The following is a 20,910-nucleotide window of genomic DNA, read 5'->3' on the forward strand; positions in this document are numbered from 1 at the left end:
TATTACCCAAAACATAGCAAGTACCATTTTATATTTGCTTACCATTCACGTATTCATATTATTTTCATAAATTAAATAGATTAGAGAAACATAATTTTTAGTTAAGGAAAACTCCCTTCTTATGCCATTTTCATAGCTATGACTTCACTATCCATCTGGTTCATATTGACCAACCAAGCCCTGCTTGAATGATCCTGTATCCACATCTACCCTCTAACACAACTGTGAAAGCCAAGCTTCCAAGCTCATTAGGAATTTCATCACATGAATAAACATAAAAATTTTATTAAATAAAGAAATATTTTTTCTTAAATTCTTAGCAAGCTCACAACCCAGATTTCTTCCTTGTAATAGCCAAGGGGTCCCTCCCCCTTGCACTTTTGTGCATATTAGCTACCTCAACACACATTATATAAGTACAATTGTCTTAGAACATGGTAATTCCTTCTTGTAGTCTCACAAGCATATACTCATATCATGCACTTATTTAGGCATTCAAACAATACTTTAAGTGTGCATAAAATTCTAGAGTTATAATCAATAATTATTGGGACATTTATCTAGAAAAAACCATTAACTAGTAGAAAAACTCTTATTTCTCTTAGCCATAGGCTATCGTACTTTTATTTTGTTGAATAATGGGTCATTCTCAAGCTATGCCATGGCTCCACAAAGACATTGGCTTACCAAGAGCCAATTATGATACATAACCAATATTGAACACAAACAATGTCAAGGTACCAACCCTGACATTTTGCAACCAATAGTCTCACATCTCCCCCATCATTCCACTTGAAATAAGGTAGTGCACCCCCTTCTTTGATCATAGTAGTCCCTCAAGCTATGTCACTGTCTTTCTAGGGTCTCGAACTTGGGTTTTCTAAGGATGTCTTAAAGTCTTGTGGCTTATAGGAGTTTCATTTTCCTTCAAGACTCCAGGTACTCTACACATCCCACACACAAACACTTGTCACTACACTCCTTCCTCTAGGAAAGGAAAATTTTAAGGATTGAAAATTTTTTTGAAGTTTAAAAACATTAACGAATCCCACTAATCCATAATATGGTAACTATAAAATGTTTATTGATATATTTGTAAAATTAGTAAAATTTATAATGATTTTATATATAGTCTCTATCTAATGTTGGCGATTTTTAAGGTAAAATAATTTTATTTTATAAAATTTGGGCGAACCATCTTTTATAAAAATTGGAAATTGGCGAATAATTTTTGTGGAAAAATCATGGAAAATTAGTCCACTGGGCAAAAATTAGCCCTTAAAATTTTCCATGCCTCTAGGGCTCTAATATTCCACAAGGAAACCCAAGGAGAAATGCACTCATAACATTGTCACAACATGCATATTAACATGCATAGGTGCCACTTGCACCATTCCCTCATCAACACCTTTTTTTTTCCATTGCCTGGATTCCACAAGACCACATGTAGCACCTTCATTGGTTTCCCAATCATGTTGTCATCCTATTCATGGTTACTTGCTCACCATTAACCACTATTATTCATCTAAATCATGTTATGGTAGTAGACTACTTTGGGTCTTTATGCGTGCAAAACCATAATTGTATGCACCTAACATATCTTCAAGCATCTAGCATATCACTATTTAACATCTATTCAATTGACATGCTTCTTTGAACTATTTCATATTTTGCATTTTTTTCATGCATGTGTTATTATTCATCAGTAAATGGAAACTTATCAAAACATTAACGAAAAGTAACACCCTCATCCTACATTTACCCAAGTAGCCAACCAATTGGGGTAAACATGTGACAAGAAGTTACGGTGATATGATTCAACCTCCTAAGTCAAGTTAAGGAAGTGGAATTGACGAGAACACACTATACAGACCTCCAATATCAGCTACAGGACCCCTAAGAAGCATCCCAACATTTCTGGTAATCATTCACTTGGTCCCCATTGAGGTTTTAGACCACTTTACCCCCGGACGCTCCCATGTTATGGGCCTGACAGCGTCCAAGAGGCTTTGGACGCTCTCATGTCAAGGCATGCCAATGTCCAGGGACTATTTTTCTCATTTTTGTGCCAGCGCCCCTGAGATTTGAGCCATATTTTTAGCCCTAGAGCCCAGGTCACTGCCTAGAATTGAATGACACCTTCAAAACAGAAATATAACAAGGAAAGAAGGAGGCAAATGACAATACTTGAACAAGCCCTTAACTAGACCTCTAATAGCCATGACAAGTATTTCATCAAACATATCATGAATATGTAATATGTAGGTGTAAATAACAGATCTAAGCATAAGGGTCTCATACTTATATGAGAATCGCTAAGAAGCATTTATGCCTCAACACATTGGTTTTCTTTTCATTCATTCTGTCATATATACATTGTTCATTCATTTATAAGTAAAAACATGATGAGATTCATACATAGCTACTATCATAAAACACATACATAACCAGCATAATAGTAACATAAATACCAAGGAAATCACAGCCATATAATCCACAGATAACTAGTATAATACTCATAGAAATAAGAGGATAAATAACTTCATATTGATGATTCAAAATCCAAACTTGGGTTTGACAGTGTCCAGGAGGCTCTGGACGCTCTCATGACAAGGCATTCCAGTGTCTAGGGACTATTTTACTCAGTGATATGACAGCATCCCTAGGATTTGAGCCACTTTTTCAGGCCCAGAACCCAAGTCACTACCCATAATTGAATGGCACCTTCAAAACAGAAAGATAACAAGGAAACAATGAGGCAAATGAAAATACGTGAACAAGCCCTTAACTAGACCCCTACTATCCATGATAGGAATTTCGTCAAACATATCAGGAATATGTATTCTATAGGTGTACATAACATATCTAAGCATAGGGGTCTCATACTTAGCTGAGAATCACTAAGAAGCATTGATTCCTCAACACATTGCATGCCATTTCATCCATTAGGTCATAGATACATTGTTAATTCATTTATAAGTAAAAACGTGATGAGAGTCATACATAGCTATTATCATAAAACATATACATAACCAGCATAATAGTAATAAAAATACCAAGGAAATCACAACCATATAATCCACATATAAAACAGTATAATACTCATAGAAATACAAGGATAAATAATCTCATATTGATGATGCAAAATCCTACCTTGGGATGGGACTTCCACGTTCCACCCGATAGTAGAATGGCTGAGCCAAATCTCTCTTCATCCATTCACCCTCGTGCCATATTCCAAGCATGAATGTGGGATCTCATAGAACACATCAATCCAAAACCATCCAGGGCTCCTAGAGGCCATCCACCTCAACCCATCAAATAGTGATTCGACCTCATAGTCAGACATATCAAAACCATCATAGAATTGGTCTCTACCCAATCCTTCCAAAGCTCTAGAGTGTTTTTTCCAACAAATGCTTCCAGGACTAGTAACTCAACCCATAGCTATTTTTGGGCTTCCAGAGTGTTTTTCCAACCAAGGCTTCAAGGAGTATTAACTCAACTCACCAAGGGCTTCCATAGAATTTGTCCAACCCAGGCTTCCAGGACTAGTAACTCAACCCAAGTCGTTACAGGGATTCCAAACCGTTTGTCCAACCAGGGCTTCCAAGAACTAATAACTCAACCCAAGGTAAAGGAAACATGAGAACGAACCAAAAGAAAACAAGGAAACAAACCCACAATCTCCATAGCTATCCAAGAAATGGAAAGGTTAGGCAATCCACTATCAATCCAGGCAATCCTCCATGCCAATGACAGATCGTGACCAATAATCCACATGCATATGCAATGCATGCCAAAACTAGTGAGGAAAACATACATGAAACTTGGTACCTGCAAGCCAAATCCGTTGTAGTTGTTGATCTCAATGTCCACTTGCACCTTCCTACTCTTCCTTTGCCTTATTTCTCCAAAACTCCAAGTATGCCACACACTCCAAGAGTGCTCCAAGAAAACTCTATGTATCCAAGAGTATAAGAGAGAGATAATAATGTGAGAACTCCAAAACTAAATTGACCAAAGTTTGTGTATTGGTCCCAAGAAGCCTTTTTATGAATAAGGCCTCTATTTTCTTCAATTTCCATTATTTTCCTTCATTTTCCTCCTCACATGCAACTTGTGACCTTTCACCTCCCTTTTCTCCTAATTTCCATTATTTCCATAAATAAACCTGGCAAAAATGCCATTTTTCCTTTCCAAATCCTTGGCCATTGCCTTTCCCAATTTCCTTAGCCATATTAACCGAAATGAACACCCACACTAGGATCTTGCCCAACATTCAATTTGGAATAAGTGTCCCATCATCCGTGGTTATTATTTTTCCTTTTATTAACTTTTATTACATGGAATTTTCACCAAGGTTGTCACAGAACCCTCCCCCTTGGGGGAACACTATCCTTGGTGTTCAATAACACCTACAACCACAAAATTGTTGTAAGCAAAATATATTGTCGATGGAGCTCTATAACTTAGCTCGATGTAGTATTTACAATGATCAACCTAACGAGACACAAACCAACATGAAAACATAACAAGTATAACATCATAATGACATGGCACCCATACTGCTTATTGGAGCTTTATAATATATCTCATGGCGGTATTTACATCCATATACAAAACATCACCAAAACATGTACCAAAACATATACCAAGACATATACCAAAACACCATACCAAAATTGTTTTGCCTCAACCAGAAAATGATGAAGGATACAAAGCTCGCATCTAATCCACCATCTCCCATGTAGCTTCATTAAGCCCAAAGTGCTTCCACTGCACCTTAACCTAATTAATTGCTCGGTTCTGGAGCACCTTTTTCTACAATATACACTCAAGCTCCAGCTGGAATTCTCCATCTGGTTCCACCTACAATACAGACCAGTGAATCACATGATCAACATCTTTAACGTACTTCTTAAACAATGACACATGGAAAGCATCATGGGCTTTCATGGTCGGAGTAAATGCATGTCAATAGGATACTGGCCCAATCCTCTCAATAATATTTAAGGGTCCAGAAAACCATGGTGTCAGCTTGGCACATGATCCAATCCGTAAGGAGCTCTTCTTCGGTTTGATGTGCAAGTACACTTGTTCCCCAACCTGGAACTCCTTGAACAACTTGTTTCGATCTACATAGCTCTTCCCCCTATCTTGTGTTGTCTTTAGATTTTTCTTGATTACCTACTTTTCATGTTCCATGTCTACCAACATGTCCGGTCCAATCAATACCTTGTTAACTGGATCACTCCAACTAATGGGAGTATTGCAACTCCACCCATACAATGCCTCAAACAGAATCATCCTCAATGTTTCTTGATACCCATTGTTGTAAGTGAGCACTACAAGTGGAAGATGTTTTTTTTGTAGCATCAGAAGTGATCTAGCCTTGAAAATTGGTGTAGATGCTAAGGCACGTGAGTTCTAAAGAACCCAGAAATTGTTTGGTGAAATTCCGCCCAAATTATATTTTATTAAAATAATTAATATTTTTAATGGATTTCCTAAGTCTAAACTTATGGAAATTAAAATATTAATGGGTATTAATCAAAATATGGGTGAGAATGATATAGAAGGTGGATCAAGTTATGTTTTAATCTTATTCATTGATTAGATACTTAATCTCCATTGTTGAAGACTCAACAGGAAAAGTATAAAATGGAGGCTTGCGGTTCATTTGGAAGGACAGAGAGAGAGAGAGAGAGAGAGAGAATTGATCTGGAGTTCGATTTTTGGGGCTAGGAAGATGATAAATTCGAACTAAGTGATCATTCAGTAGCAGAGGGGTAGTGAGAATCCGGGAGAAGGAATTTCTGGAGAATATTGACAAAGAGAGCTTACAGAGAGGCGACGCAGTAGCTGGGAGAGCTGACGTTGGGCTAGTCTGGTCCCACACAGACCTAACGCAAAGCCATAAGGGCCAGTGCAGAGTAGAAAAGTGGCCTGTCACACAGAATCGAGAACCGCTAGGAACAGTCGAAACTGTCGAGAACTAGCGGAACAGCCGGGATAGCTGACACAGAGGGTAGAAGAGGTGATGTAGAGCTGACTTAGAGCCTGAAAGGTTGACGTAGAGCTTGAAAGGTTGATGCAGAGCCTATGCAGGGCTAGCGCAGAAATAGCCAGGGTTAGCCAGTCTTGTGTCAGATCAGCCGGAATTCTGTCGAGTGAAGTGAGGTAAAACTCACTCAAATTTTCCGCCAGTATTTTCTATGCAAATGATTGCTAGATGAGCATCCTAGATTTGTATTTGGATATTTATCCTGTATAATAATAAACCCTCAAAGATACTACATCGGTTTTCCCGCATTGGGTTTTTCCGGGGACTATTGTGTCCAAAAATAAGTGTGTCCTATGTATCTTGTTCTTTGATCTATATTCTATTTCATGAGATCAAATATTTAATTAGTGCAGGTAGCAGAAGTAATTTTCTTCAATATTCAGAAGAATAAATTTATGAATGTAACTTAAAAATCAAGTAGGTGAAGTAGATGCAGATTTGCTACAGTAAGGGTTCCTAAAGTGTAGGAATTTTCACATAAGATACTATTCCACTTTCGTTGTTGATGCATCACATACATCCTCAACATGTCCTCCAATATCTTGTTGACCCTCTTTGTCTGTCCATCTGTCTACGGATGATAAGTTGTATTAAAGTCCAACTTTGTGCCCAAACCTGCAAATAACTCCTTCCAAAACTTAGAAGTGAACTTTGCATCCTTGTCTGACACAATCTTCTTCAGAACACCATGCAATATGACCACATATCTGATGAATACTTGTGCTACTTTGCTAGCTAAGAATGTAGGCTTCACTAAAATGAAGTGCACAACATTTGCCAACCTGTCCACAACAACCATAATGGAATCATGTTGTCTCATTGTCCTCAACAAACCTATGATAAAATCCATGTAAATGACCTCTAATTTCCACTCTAGAATCGCAATTGGTTGTAGCAGTCCACCTAGATGCTTACACTCTGCCTTCACATGCTGATAATCGAAACACCTAGCCACAAACTCTGCTACGTCCTTCTTCAAATTTGGCCAATAATAAAACTTCTTTACTATAGTCGATGTCTCTGATAACCTGGGTGACCCGATTATGGTTTCGCATTAAACTGTCTGAAGATCACCTTCTTGAACTCACTATTACCTTACACATATATCTTGTCTCTGAATCTAACCAAACCATCTGTTGTAAGGTAATAGTCCACCTCTTGTGCACCTACACCTGTACCTGTATGTACCTATACCTGTACTTTTCTGCAACCTGTGCATAATCTTCATATATTTGACATCCTGCTGACCTACCTACAAGATTCTATCATGTGAGTCTTTCCCATGGGACCTCATAGTTGCTAAGTGATTTACTTATATCCACCTATTAAGATCATCTGCCACCCTATTCTCTTTACCTTTGATATACCCGATCTCAAAGTCAAACTCACCGATCGTGGCCAACCACCGATCCCGCCGACCATTCAAATTTGATTGGTCAAATAGATATCATAAACAACTGTGATCACTCATTAGTATAAACCTCCTTCCCAGAAGATAGTGTCTCCACATCTTCAACGCATGTATGATCGCTGCCAACTCAAGGTCATGTATGGAGGTTTATCAGGAACTTCTCACAGATTGCTTATCCTATCACATGATTGCAGAGAAAAGGTAAGAAGTTTGAATGGATAGAGGACTGCGAGGCTAATTTTGAGCATCTCAAGTAGTTGTTGAAACATGCTCCAGTGTTAAATATTTAACACTGGAACATGTGTGAACAACTACTTGAGCCGCTCAAAACTAGCCTCGCAGTCCTCTATCCATTCAAACTACTTACCTTTTCTCTACAATGATGTGATAGGATAAGCAATCTATGAGAAGTTCTTGATAAACCTCCTGTAATAGCCTGCCAACCCCATGAAAGATCTCACCTCGTCTACATTCCTAGGAGCTACCCACTCCATGATGGTCGTTATCTTTTCTGGATCTACTACAATGCCCTCCTTGGAGATAACATGTCCCAAGTAATGTACCTCAGTCTGAAAGAAACTACACTTGTTGAGTTTAGCATACAACTGATGCTCTCTCAACAATCTCAACACTGCTGCTAAATGCTTGGCATGCTCTTCCTCATTTTTAGAATATACCAATATATCATCAATGAACACAATAACAAACTTATCCAAATACGAACGCAACATGCTATTCATCAAGAACATAAAGTAGCTAGAGAATTAGTCAAACCAAATGGAGCTACAACAAACTCATAATGCCCATACCTGGTCCAGAAAGTTGTCTTGTAAATGTCCTCCTCTTTGATGTGTACTTGATGATATCTGGATCTCAAATCAATCTTTGAGAACATTGTTTCTCCCTTCAACTGGTTGAACAAGTCATCAATCCTCGGTAACAGATACATGTTCTTGATGGTCACTTTGTTCAACTGTCTGTAGTCAATGCATAATCTAAGAGTACCAACTTTTTTCTTCACAAACAATATCGGTGCACCCCAAGGTGATACACTTGGCCTAATGTATCCCTTATCCAACTCTACTAACTCAAGTGTACTCATCCTATAAGGTTCTTTTGATGCCGGAGTTTCCCCTAACATCAAATCATTAGAAAATTCTACCTCCCTGTGAGGTGGAAACTATGAAATATCCTAAGGAAATACATCCTAGAACTATTGTAGAACTGGGTACCTGCTCAAAACATCTGCATCCTCAACTTCCTTAACTTTGTCACTAGAAATGTGCACTACAAATAACACACACCCTTTTCTATGACTACGTTTTTCCTGCATAGCCATCACCATCCTAACTGATGTGGCTTTCTTATTTCCCTGTAAGACTCTTGAATCCCCATTGTCATCCAAGCACTCAATGGCCTTTTCATAGAAATCCACCTTGGTTCTATGAAGATACATCCAATCCATGCCCAACAACATATTGTATGATCCCAACAGTAATACATTCAGATGTGTTGTGGTAGGCATACCATTCAAATCAAATGCGCAAGCTCTTACCCAATTATCAACTCACTTCTTTGTACTTGTAGCCAACTGTACTAACCAAGATTTTGCATGCAATTCCTTACTCAAACCACACTTATCCACCAAGTCAGGACTAACATAGGTATAATTAGATTTAGGGTCAATCAAAATAGAAATAACTTGATCACAAATATTACCGTCCATCTTAATGATAAATTCCTGATGATCTGCCTGTTTGTTATCTAATGCTACATAAATACGAGGAATGCTTTGACCAACATCCCCAACAGTCTATGTGTCATGCACACTATATATATGAGGCATACCACCCTAATTTCACAAACAATGTCTCCTACGATGATCCCTGCCACAAGTCCAACACTCTATAGGCTTCCAGCTTGCATCCTTATTCTATTCTTCCGATAGAAATCCCTGTCCTCTGTCTGATGCATTGAACTTCTTAGATGGCTCTACATTTTATTTATTACTTATACTCTGAGGCCTTGCTCACTTCTTGTCCCATTTTCCTTTTTTCTTTGAATTACCTTTCCATTCTGGCTTAGTCTCATATTTTCGCTTTGATTTCTCATAGCAATGCCTTAGATTTCGAATGGTCTCCTCTAATGAGCTAGGCGCATCGAACTCATTATTGTCTTTGAATGCAACTGGTAATCCAATAATGAACCTCTAAATCTTGTCATTATCCTCTGTGACGTAAGGCACATACCTCAGTAGCTCCAAGAACCTACTAGTGTACTCCTCATCTGTTATTGATCCCATCTTTAGCTCATAGAATTCCTTAGCCCTGTCATCAAAGTATCTCTTCGATAGGTATTTCTTATTGAATAGCCTCTCGAGCTCACTCTAAGTCAATTCTTCCTCATGAATACATCTGACATTCTTTACATATTCCCACCAAATGTCTGCTTTACCTTTGAGATTGAATGTAGCTACTATGGATTTCATGTTCTCTAAATAGTCATGCAACCTGAAGTACTTCCTCATGCCAAGAAACCATGCCTCTTCATCTAGTGATTTCTTCATCTCTCCATCAAAAGTAGGTGTCTTTTATGTCTTAAACTCATATAGAAAGTATCCCCTATCACTTCTCATGTAAGGATGATAACTATGATGATCATAGTGCCTATCTGAACCAGAACTAGAATAGTACCTATGTCTATCCCCTCTCTTATCCGAAGTGTCCAACAATTTTCTATCTCTCACTGTGTCATCTCTATCTGACTTGTGACCACCATGAGACCTATTACCATATGCCCCATTAGTTTTTTCCTCTTGCTTATGGTTGATGTCACATGGTCCCTATCGCTGCAAATCTGAAAAACTATGAAGTTTCACTGCATTTACCTCTACTTGTTTCTCCTGTGCATGTATGATTTTGTCGTTGTCTGTCTTAAAACTCCTTATTTCACCTCTAAGCTTCTCAATGTGTCTGCTAGATTAGAATAATTCCCAACACCATGTTTCTCATTTCATCCATAGGGAGAGTCTTGGGAACTGTAATCTACCATCTTACTAGTCATCTTTGATATTCTTCCTGCAAGGTATATCATGTCATCTAAACCAAACCACAATAAACCAACGTACATTAGCATAGTTCAGGGAGAATATTTCATCTGCAAGATCAACCAATCAGCGTGATATATGTATAACATAATCACAATAGCATATAGAAATATAACTCATAAGCATATAACCCTATAGCCATCATTCTAGTTAGAGTCTAGTCACCAATGCATGACCATGTCAACCACACATACCATGACCTCATGCATGACGACATCAATCGTACCAATGTACATGGACAATACACAACCATAAATGTAGACGATACACCAGCACATATGTGGGCAACACACAAGCATAACCATGGACCACACACACGCATAAACACATATAATCAAGCATAAACGAACAATACTTGTAACAACATGTAGCAACATGTAACCAAGCATACAAGAATGATACATGTAAGTGACATTTAACAACATGCAACCAGTCATACACTCATGACAATGCACTCCACAACAAAAACATCAACTTCACAATGGCGACATCACTACAACCATGATCAACACCATGCAGATGCAACAACACATGGTCTCATAACACAAGGCACACACACGCAACCAAAATACATGCATGGCCAACACATAGCCCATCCAGTCCGAGGGGTGAACCATGCTCTACTACCACTCTGTAACACCCTCCTCCCACATTTACCCAGGTAACCGGACAACCAGGGTAAACATGTAACGAGAAGTTACTATGATATGATTTGACCTTCTAAGTCACGTTAAGGAAGTGGAACCAATGGAAACACACCATACAGACCTTCAACATCAGCTACAGGACCCCTAAGAACCATCCCAACATTTCTGGTAATCAATCCCTTGGTCCTGTTAGCTACCTATATCAATAGGTTTCATATTTCATGATTGGCAAAGAAAGGTCCAAATATGCTCTACTTTGGTGATGCAAAGATCCCATATTTCCTAGAGAAAACAATGTATGTACATAGTTCTTTGTTGACTCATTTTTGTGGGTGATCCAAAAGCCTAATCTGGATCATGCCATGTTTCAATTTTCTGTTGTAGCATAGAGAAAAGAAGTCTGTCCAAACTGTTCAATCTTGGCAGACCAGTAGCTTAGGTAGAGAATTAAGGTTCCCAACTGCTTAATCTGGGACCTTGGAAGCAATAAGGGTAGCATTAGATAGAAAATCAAAAGGAAAAAGCCAAGGAAAAGAAAAAGGCATATAAGGGTCTGCAAGTCTAAGTGCACCCTCCATGAAGAAATAAAAAATGCTAGGCAAATAGATGGGTAGGCAGATGGGGTTGCAGAAGTGTCATTCCTTACAATTGAATGTGGGCTAAACTATTCACAAAGGAAAATCAATGGTTTGAGAAGAACTTCTTCTCCATTATGTTGCATCAAAGCAAAGGAGCATGTCTAACTTCCAAGTTTCCCTTTTCACTCCCATTCCTAACATCCCTTCATCAGTTGAGATTCATGGAAGGATTTGTGGTTTTATGATGGTTCCTATTCCTTTAAAAGCCACATTTCTTGTCTAAAATTCTTTTCATTTTGATCTACTCCCTAAGCTAAGTGATTTTCAAATAAACTTAGTGATTTCACCCCTCATTCACCTTTTCCACCCATATTAACCCCTAACTTCTACTATCTAAATCCCCTATGTTACCCTTTCCCTACTATTATAACACTATGGTGTATAAACCCCAAGCATTTTATAAATATCCCTCCCCTTGGCATTATAGCCATATGTTCACAGTCAGGGATTAAATTGGCACCAGGCCAGTTTAAGAACCCTAAACCCTACCCCTCTTCCCCCCTTCAAGAAATCATTTGGTCCATTTAACCCCTTCATATGCTAAAACCTTATAAAAACCCCATTACTATACCCCTAACCCACTTCATTCGCAAAATATCCACCAAAAACCCACTTTTACATTTTATCCAAAGTTCTGGCGCTATGCGCATTATTACAAAATACATTGAAAAACCATAAAAATCCGCCATATTTCCAAAGTTTTCCGCCGGGCGCAAATCCCAAAAGAAATATTATTTTATTGCCGCCCTCCGCCCGTATCGTTTGACCATCTCAACATCTCGTCGACCGTCGGATCGAGCCCTTTTGATCCGACGGCCGTCGTGCATATCGGACCGGCCCCGACGTCTGAGAGTTACCTTCCGATATCTGTCAGAGGGTGACGTCAGGCCTCTGCCACGCGCCACCCCCACAGCGTATCGGAGGTACATCTGACATTTCTGCCTCCGTATCAAAAGCGGTGCGATATGAAACCGCTAACCACTTCCGGTTTCGGTTGATCTGCCCTGCCAGCGTCACCGCCGTGTCAGCGCCGTGTCAGCGCCCCGTCCTCCAGTTGCCCTACCTGTCTGCCACTTCACCATCCCCGTGGACCTCTCGTATGCCGCCACGTCACCCGATGACGTCATGCTGACATCATCTGACCTTGACCCCACCTGATGACGTCATGCTGACGTCATCCAAAAAAGGCGCCAAAGTCCTAAAAAACTATATTTTGGCCGAAATGTCGCATTTTTCGCACTTTTTGCAAAAAACACTGTAATATCCTCTGCATGAATTCTACGTCCGAGCCTTTGCCAACCTGCTGAATCAACCTGGAGACCGCTGGCGCGCCCATTCACCTACATTCTTGACCATTGCTGACTGTATATCAGGTATTTATCCGTGCAAATCCTTTCTGCGCCCGGTTTTGTCTGTAAATTGCCAAATTAACTTAAAGCAGTGGAAAAATAGATAATTCACCGGCAAATCCCCTCTGCCTGGTTCCCAGTTGCACCTAGAACGTCGAAATTCACCAGCTAAGCCTCGTTCACCTGAAATTTCATTAAAACTGCATTCTGTTCGCGCATTCGCGAACTGGTGACCCACACTGTACCAACTTGCTGCAAAAGAGGGAGCAAGGCCAGACATTTGCCTCATTCGTGTTCTAAGCAGTATTTCAATTGCTGCAACTCACCTTTGTCCTCTGTTCCTGAGTAAATTCACCTTCCTGTTAATAGAAAAACTCTTTGGTATTATTCTACACAGCAACACTAGTCCATAAACAGCAGAATCCTAAAAAGAAATCATGGATCCACCAGTAGCCCCGGTGGCATTAAACGTTGCTCCATTGAATGCCCCTCAGAGACAATTGGAGTGGCAGCCTCTGGCAGACCTGGACTATCAAATTTCAGAGGAAATGCTGATGAGGACCAAGTTCCATATCCACCTGCTAAATGAATTAAAGGCTAAACATGAGAGTGGGACAGATGTGCTGGGCATATGGGACTCTTTTCTCCCTATATTCAAGCTCCCTCAGGTCAATCAGTTCCCTGATTTGATCCACCTATGTGCTGAAAACTATGACCCTACTCAGAGGGCAGTACTTGACCCTTCAGGCTCAGTTGTGTTCTATATCACCCCAGAAGCTATCAAAGAGATGCTCTGCTTCAGGACTGAGAAGAAACTGGTCCCTCTATCACTCATAGACTTGATAAATCAAGGAGCCAGATTGAAAGATGCTCAGGTCACCAAATTGAATCAGCTGTACATTGACTCTGACTCTGTGAAGTATCCTCCTATCAATCAAGTATACCTCAACCAATTGGGCAGAGATCTTGCAAACATGATTAGTCCCACTTTGGGCTACAATTCAATTGAGTTTGTTGATGAAACTGTGCTGGTAATGATGCTTATGTTTGCCCCTGGCAAGTCTCCTATATGCTATGACTATGCCACCTATATATCAGACAAAATACATGAGCAATTGATGAACCTGGCAAGAGAAAGGGTGTTCAGATACACCTCGTACATCTACCATTTGATTTTGTATTATCAACACGAGAGATTTCATTTTGCTATGAAAAGAGTGGATGCCCAAGGCAATCCAAGGTCAGTGGTCTATTGGTCCTCTGCCTTCCACTACAGATCTCACTCTCCATACACTTACTGTGAGTTCATAGATCTCTTCATCCACCCAGCCATGTCTATGTTGACGAGCTCACCTCCTCCAAGGCTCACTGATGACATGCAAAGGATCCTTCAGTTATCCAAATCATACAGCATTGGGGACTGGTACTTCTACCAGAACCACACAGTCATCAGGATCTATGGGTGTGAACTGCCTCCCTACAGATTGCCCAAGTATGTGCCCATGAGATTATTTGCCCTGGAATATTTCAGGCAATTTGGGAATGCCGATGTGTTGCACTTTTCAGGCAGAGGCAAGAAAGTACAACTAAAGGTCAGGAACCAACTTGGCCACTTTATCTACAACAAAAGGGAAGAAGGTTGGAAGGAGGCGGATAACATGTTAGAATCCCTTGGCCTACAAACCAGTTTCCTGTGGAAACCATATGACCCCAATCACTTCATAACTCTAAGAAGGGTCAAGTATAGGCTGTCCGGTTATGATCATGTGAGGATCCCTCACATAGAAAAATATGCTAATCAAGTAAAATGGAGAAGAGGAACCCTAGAGGAGCCTGTTACACAAGAAGAGTTGAATCAAAGAGCAGTGAGAAATCTGAAGAAGATGGCTGACCTTGAACTTTGTTCACAGGTACCCACTCTTCCAAGCACACAAGTGGGAGCAGTTGCCTCGTCCTCAACTGCAAATCAGCAAGCAGCAAAAGCTAGTGAGCAAACCTCTAGCAAAGGCAAGGAAAAGGTGATGGAAACAGAACAGCCACCTCATAAGGAGGTGCAGCAACAACAGCAGCAGGTAGAGCAGCCACAATAGCAGGAACAACAGCAAGAAGAGGGGCAGCATGACAAAGAGCAGCCATTACAGCAAGAAAGGGCAGCTGAGGCCCCAATTTTCACTGAGCAACATGCTCAGAACACTATGCCTCCTAGGCAAGAGACTACTACTGAAGCTTCAGTCCTCCAAACTCCACAAAAGGAGGACATAAGTAGGAAAAGGGACAGAGAGACTCTCCTCACATCATCCATAGATCAGGGAGGAAAAAGGCATAGAATGAATCCCTTCTCTGAGGAGGAAATTCCAATAGGGCAGTCTCTGGGCATGGGCCCACCTAGTAGAGAAGCATCTGCTAGCTCCTTCCAGCAGGGACAAGACAGAACAATAGGAGGAGAAGTCAGCTCCTCAAGCCACCAAAGAGAAGCTGAAGGAGGAATCAAACAGCAGTTTATTGATATTAAAAGGAAAAATGAGCCACTTAAAATACAGCTCTATAATCATCTGCTGAAAATGGCTCCTACCAACCAACAAAGACTGATGTCTAATTATGATGTACAGGAGGGCAAAATGATCATGAGTCATTTTATGCCAGCTGTAGCACAGCCCCAGTCCCCTGCAGATTATATAAGGACCAATCTTGAGGTCCTTGCCAAGGACATCCACCCAATGGACAAAATTGAATTGCACAAACAAACGGGTGAGATGGTGTATGCCTCCTTGGCAGACAAAACACTGGATAACTACAGGCTAGAAAATAGCCTAAATAACACCACTGCCCAGCTTGAATTGGAAAGGGCATCCTCTCAAGCAAAGGATAACAGAATCAGGGCCGTAGAAGATATAATTATAGAACTTGGGCATGATCCCAAGGATATTAAGGTTGTGCAAGCATTGTTGAAATTGAGGGATGAAGACATGGCAGCCCTTAGAAAGATGGTCAAAGTCCCAGCAACAATTCACCCACAAACTAAAGAAGTTGCCTAGCTAAGACATGATCAATATGCCACTGCTTTGCTGGTATCCCTATACAAATAGCTAATCCAGACCCAAGAGAAGTTGGTAGAGTCAGAGGCTGCCCAGGCAGCATTGCAGCGAAAGGAAGGAGGTCAAACCTCTCAGCCTCCTCCTGAAATAATTAACCTTGAGGAAGCTCCTCAAACCACTGCTCCTCCAACTCAACAAACAGAACAGGCACCACCATCCGCCTCAGCACCAGTGCCAACAACAGACCAGGCTTCAAGCCTGGACATGCAGAAACTAAGGAATGAAATCCAAGCCCTGGAAGCCCAAATGTCAGAGTTAAAAGAGGCCAGGGAAAATTTGGTCAAGTTAAATGAGAGATATGACAAATCTAAGCAGACTGTAGCAGAGAAGGGCAGGGAGATAAAGGCCCTTAAAGACAGGATTAAGGAGCTGGAGAAGGAGCTCACATTGGATAAAGTGACAGCTGAGCTCAAGACAGTGCTATGGGCCAACATCGGCCAATCCATCACTGACCAATGGCAGTATATTGAGACAATCCATGAGCAGATTGATCTCATAGCAAAAGCACAGAGGGAAATCCAGAGATCAAGGGCATCTCTAGGCAATATGCCTGAGGTTGCCAACAGAATGATCAATGTGCTTAACAACAGAACAAGTGCTCAGTTAGCTACTATGGGAATCTCCAACAGAACTGAGACCATCTAGCTAATCAAGAGGGTCCTAACACTGAGAAGCCTAGTGCAGACACTAGAGAGAAGGACCCAGGATATGCAGACCGAGGTCAATAGATTCATGGAAAAATTTGTGGCATTGCAAAACAGAGGTCTTCCAAGCTTACTGAATAGCGCAGGAAGACTACTTTCCCATGAAAACTATGCCAAGAGGGTGAACATCTTTGCCACAAATCAGATCACAGAGAAGGCCAGCACCTCAGAGGAAACAGGGCCAGCAACAGGACAAAGTCTCTACAACAGAGTAGAGAACTTATTTTTTATCATGGATGAGATTAAACATCTGTTTGAAGTGCCTCCCAATTTCTATAAATATACAGAGGCAGATGAGACATTAGATGCAATTTTGAGACACCAATTGCCCACACAGGAATACTGGACTAAAATGATACAGCTGATATTGTAAGCCAGAGCCTGTAAATCAAGTTTTGTTATTTATTATTCAAAAACTACAAGTGATCATGCACAGGAAAACTTGGAAAGATCAGCATGCATGAAAAGGGAAGGGCTGAGCCAACTCAGCAGAACTATTCGGCCAACAAAGCACAATTGACAGCTAACAGGTAGCAGGGCCGAAAGTTACAGCACGACATGCCATAAAGACGCATTTTTCAGAGTTAAAGCAGAACGGTCAGACCGACTCAGTGGCCTCTAAAGGCCAAAATATCTTCTGACAGACATAAAGAGCATTTATGTTGTATTAAAAGCAGTAATAACTTCTTATCTACTGTTCTGTACAAAGTTGGTGAAAACATTCATTTCTCAGATGACTCAACGCCTTAGATATTTTGTATAACCGTTTGTATATATTCCCCCTTGGCATAAGCTTGCAGGGGTTGTTGTTGATTACTCTTCAAGAGTTCTTTTGCTGTAAATTTTCAGAGTTTAATACAAAGGCCGATGGAATTTCCAAAGTCTGTGTTGTCTGAGGGATTGTGATGCGATTTGCTGAGTGCTATAGGATTCCTGCATGTTGTCATGACTCAATAAGTTTCCTTTGAAACTTTCGTTATGTTTCTTTCTGTTATTTTTCATAACTCATCCATGTTCTAGATTTCACAATTAATGGCAGAGAAAAAGACTAATTCCAGGATTTATTCATAGGATACCCTGAATTCAATCTAGGCTATTACAAATGTTTTCTTCAGTTATGGTTATAAAGGTGTGATTCTTAATTGCTGCACCTCTACACTGTATCTTTCACAGAAATTATTGTTTAGAAATTCAAGTCTGCTCCTTTACAATACATCTCTTTCTTACAACCTAGCTTAGTGGAAAATTCTTAATTACTTTTCACTGGTTGCACACATTTCATCATTATAACATCAAGTTTGTTTCATGAGATATTCACAAGGCCCTGCAGTTTCAGCAAATCCTAATCTACTTCTCAAACAACCAGTAACCAAAGACTCCATTTCCCAATGGACTAGAATTATCTGAAGGTTTACACCTTGGGTACAGAAGACATCCCTCAACCAAAGCATAAAACCAAACCCTGAACATCACAGCTAGCCTAAAATACTATCGAAACAGAGACAAATCATAAAGAGAGAGCCCTCTCTGATTACAGTTTGGCTAGAAACTGTAATCCAAAGATTGGTTAGTGGTTACCCCGGCCGTATTCCCTTGGGAGTCATAGGGAACAACCTGGGTGTTAACAGGTCCCATTGAGGTTTTAAACCACTTGACCCCTAGACGCTCCCATGTTATGGACCTGGCAGCATCTAGGAGGCTCTGGATGCTCTCATGTCAAGGCATGGCAGCATCTAGGGACTATTTTTCTCATTTTTGTGCCAGCGTCCCCGGGATTTGAGCCACTTTTTTAGGCCTAGAGCCCAGGTCACTACCTAGAATTGAATGACACCTTCAGAACAAAAAGATAACAAGGAAAGAATGAGGCAAATGAAAATACTTGAACAAGCCCTTGATTGGACCCCTAATATCCATGACAGGTATTTCGTTAAACATATCACGAATATGTAATCTACTGGTGTAAATAACATATCTAAGCATATGGGTCTCATACTTATATGAGAATCGCTAAGAAGAATTTATGCCTCAACACATTTGCTTTCATTTCATTCATTAGGTCATAGATACATTGTTCATTCATTTATAAGTAAAACATGACGAGATTTTTTAGTGTTAGTGTCTTCACACTGCCATCAGTGATCAAAATTTAGTCTTTTGCATTTCATACTAGGAGCCCCATTCTGATGAGTTGCATTCCATTAGGTCATGGATCTACTGATGGTAGGGTTCATTTCAGCTTTTTCCCTCATGACATATATCTGTTGATCTCCTGTCATACTTTTCAGTCAATGATTCATGCTTATTTTCAGTTCATTTCATCAATTAGGTCTTAGGTATTAGGGTTTCAGTATCATTAAGTATTATGATTTTACCATGGTCAAATTTCAGTGGCTATTGATTAATAATGGTCAGCAGACACATGAGGATGACAATAATGATCAGAAAAGTTTTAATCTCTTAATTTGTAAGCTTAATAAAATTCTCACCTCAAAACTAGTTTTGAGGTGAAAACAGAGCATTGGTATATTATTTGTAAATTTCATGTAATTTTATTGATCCTATATGTAATAAATGTTTCCATGCTACTCCTGGTCACCTGTTGATATTTCCAAGTACTTGCCACTACAAAATTCAAATAAATAAAGCATCAGTTCACCTATCCAAGAAAAAAATCAGGCATCCAAAAAACAGAGTATTTGAAAAAGGCAAATAGACATTACAAAGTGGGTTTTGTACATCATAAATCAAAAAGTGGAAAAACTATATAAAGACTATCCCTCTATTGATCATTTCATTGTTTGAGTTGAAAATCAAGAGCTAAAAGGCGATTTTGCAGTGTCATTCAGCAAAAGTGTGCAAGTGCTACGTTTTTTGGACAAGTTCAGACCGGTGCTGCACACCAGAGGTCGGCGCTACGCACCTAGAAGATTTCCTCAGTGCAAAACTGAACGGGCACTGTGCACCTAGGAGGCGCTACGCACCTGGGTGAGGCGTTGCGCACCTGGAATCCAAGCCCCAAAACACTCCAAAATCACTCAATTTGCTTCAAATCTCTCAAGTTACCTCTTGGCAAGTAAGTAAATCAATCCTTCTTGTTGAAAAGGGTTTTGCATCAAGTTTTGGTGATTTTGTCTCTCATAAAGTTAAAACCCTAGTGTTCACCAAACTGTCTCATAAAATAAACAAGTTCACTCTCTCATTTTTTTCCTATCTCATCCATTTGCTCTTGTTCCTAAAACCCCATTCCCTCATATAAATTTCCCAAACATCATTCCCTCATATATTCTCCCTAAATCCCACTTTCACATACAAATTTCCCAAACCCTATACTTTCTCCCCAAAACCCTACACACTTTATCCTACATACATCCTTAAACCCTACTCACTCCCTAAATCCCATTCACTCTCACCTACTTATCCATAAAATCTCTTCATACTCATCTTTCATTCATCCACCCTATCTCCTCATTCACCACAAGTGATTACATCTATAAAAATTATGGAAAGAGATAGTGAGTATGAGCTTGAAGAAGACACCCTTAGTGACAATTCCAGGGAGAGAAATATACCACAAAGGAAACCTCATAAAGGAGGAAGGGTTATTAGAGAGGAGCCTACCAGTTTGAGGGAGTTGCAAACCTGCCCATTTGCCATTTCTTGTTTTAAACACCAGTCATGTTTTGGTTTTTGTGAAATGGTAGAAAGGGTTAAATTTCATCATGAGTTAGCAAGATTGTTTGTGACAAATTTGGACAACAATGAAGTATCCCTTGCTGGAATTACATTCACCTTATCACCAGCTATCATTTTAGAGGCTACAGATATTCCAGATGTCGGTGAAAAATGGAACAAAGGTCAAGACATTGACAGAGAGTACTATGAGCCTTACATCA

This window comes from Pinus tabuliformis, chromosome 2_2 (assembly GCF_031772625.1).
Source record: "Pinus tabuliformis cultivar Carrire ecotype Pingquan chromosome 2_2, CPIR1, whole genome shotgun sequence".
Lineage (NCBI taxonomy): Eukaryota > Viridiplantae > Streptophyta > Pinopsida > Pinales > Pinaceae > Pinus > Pinus tabuliformis.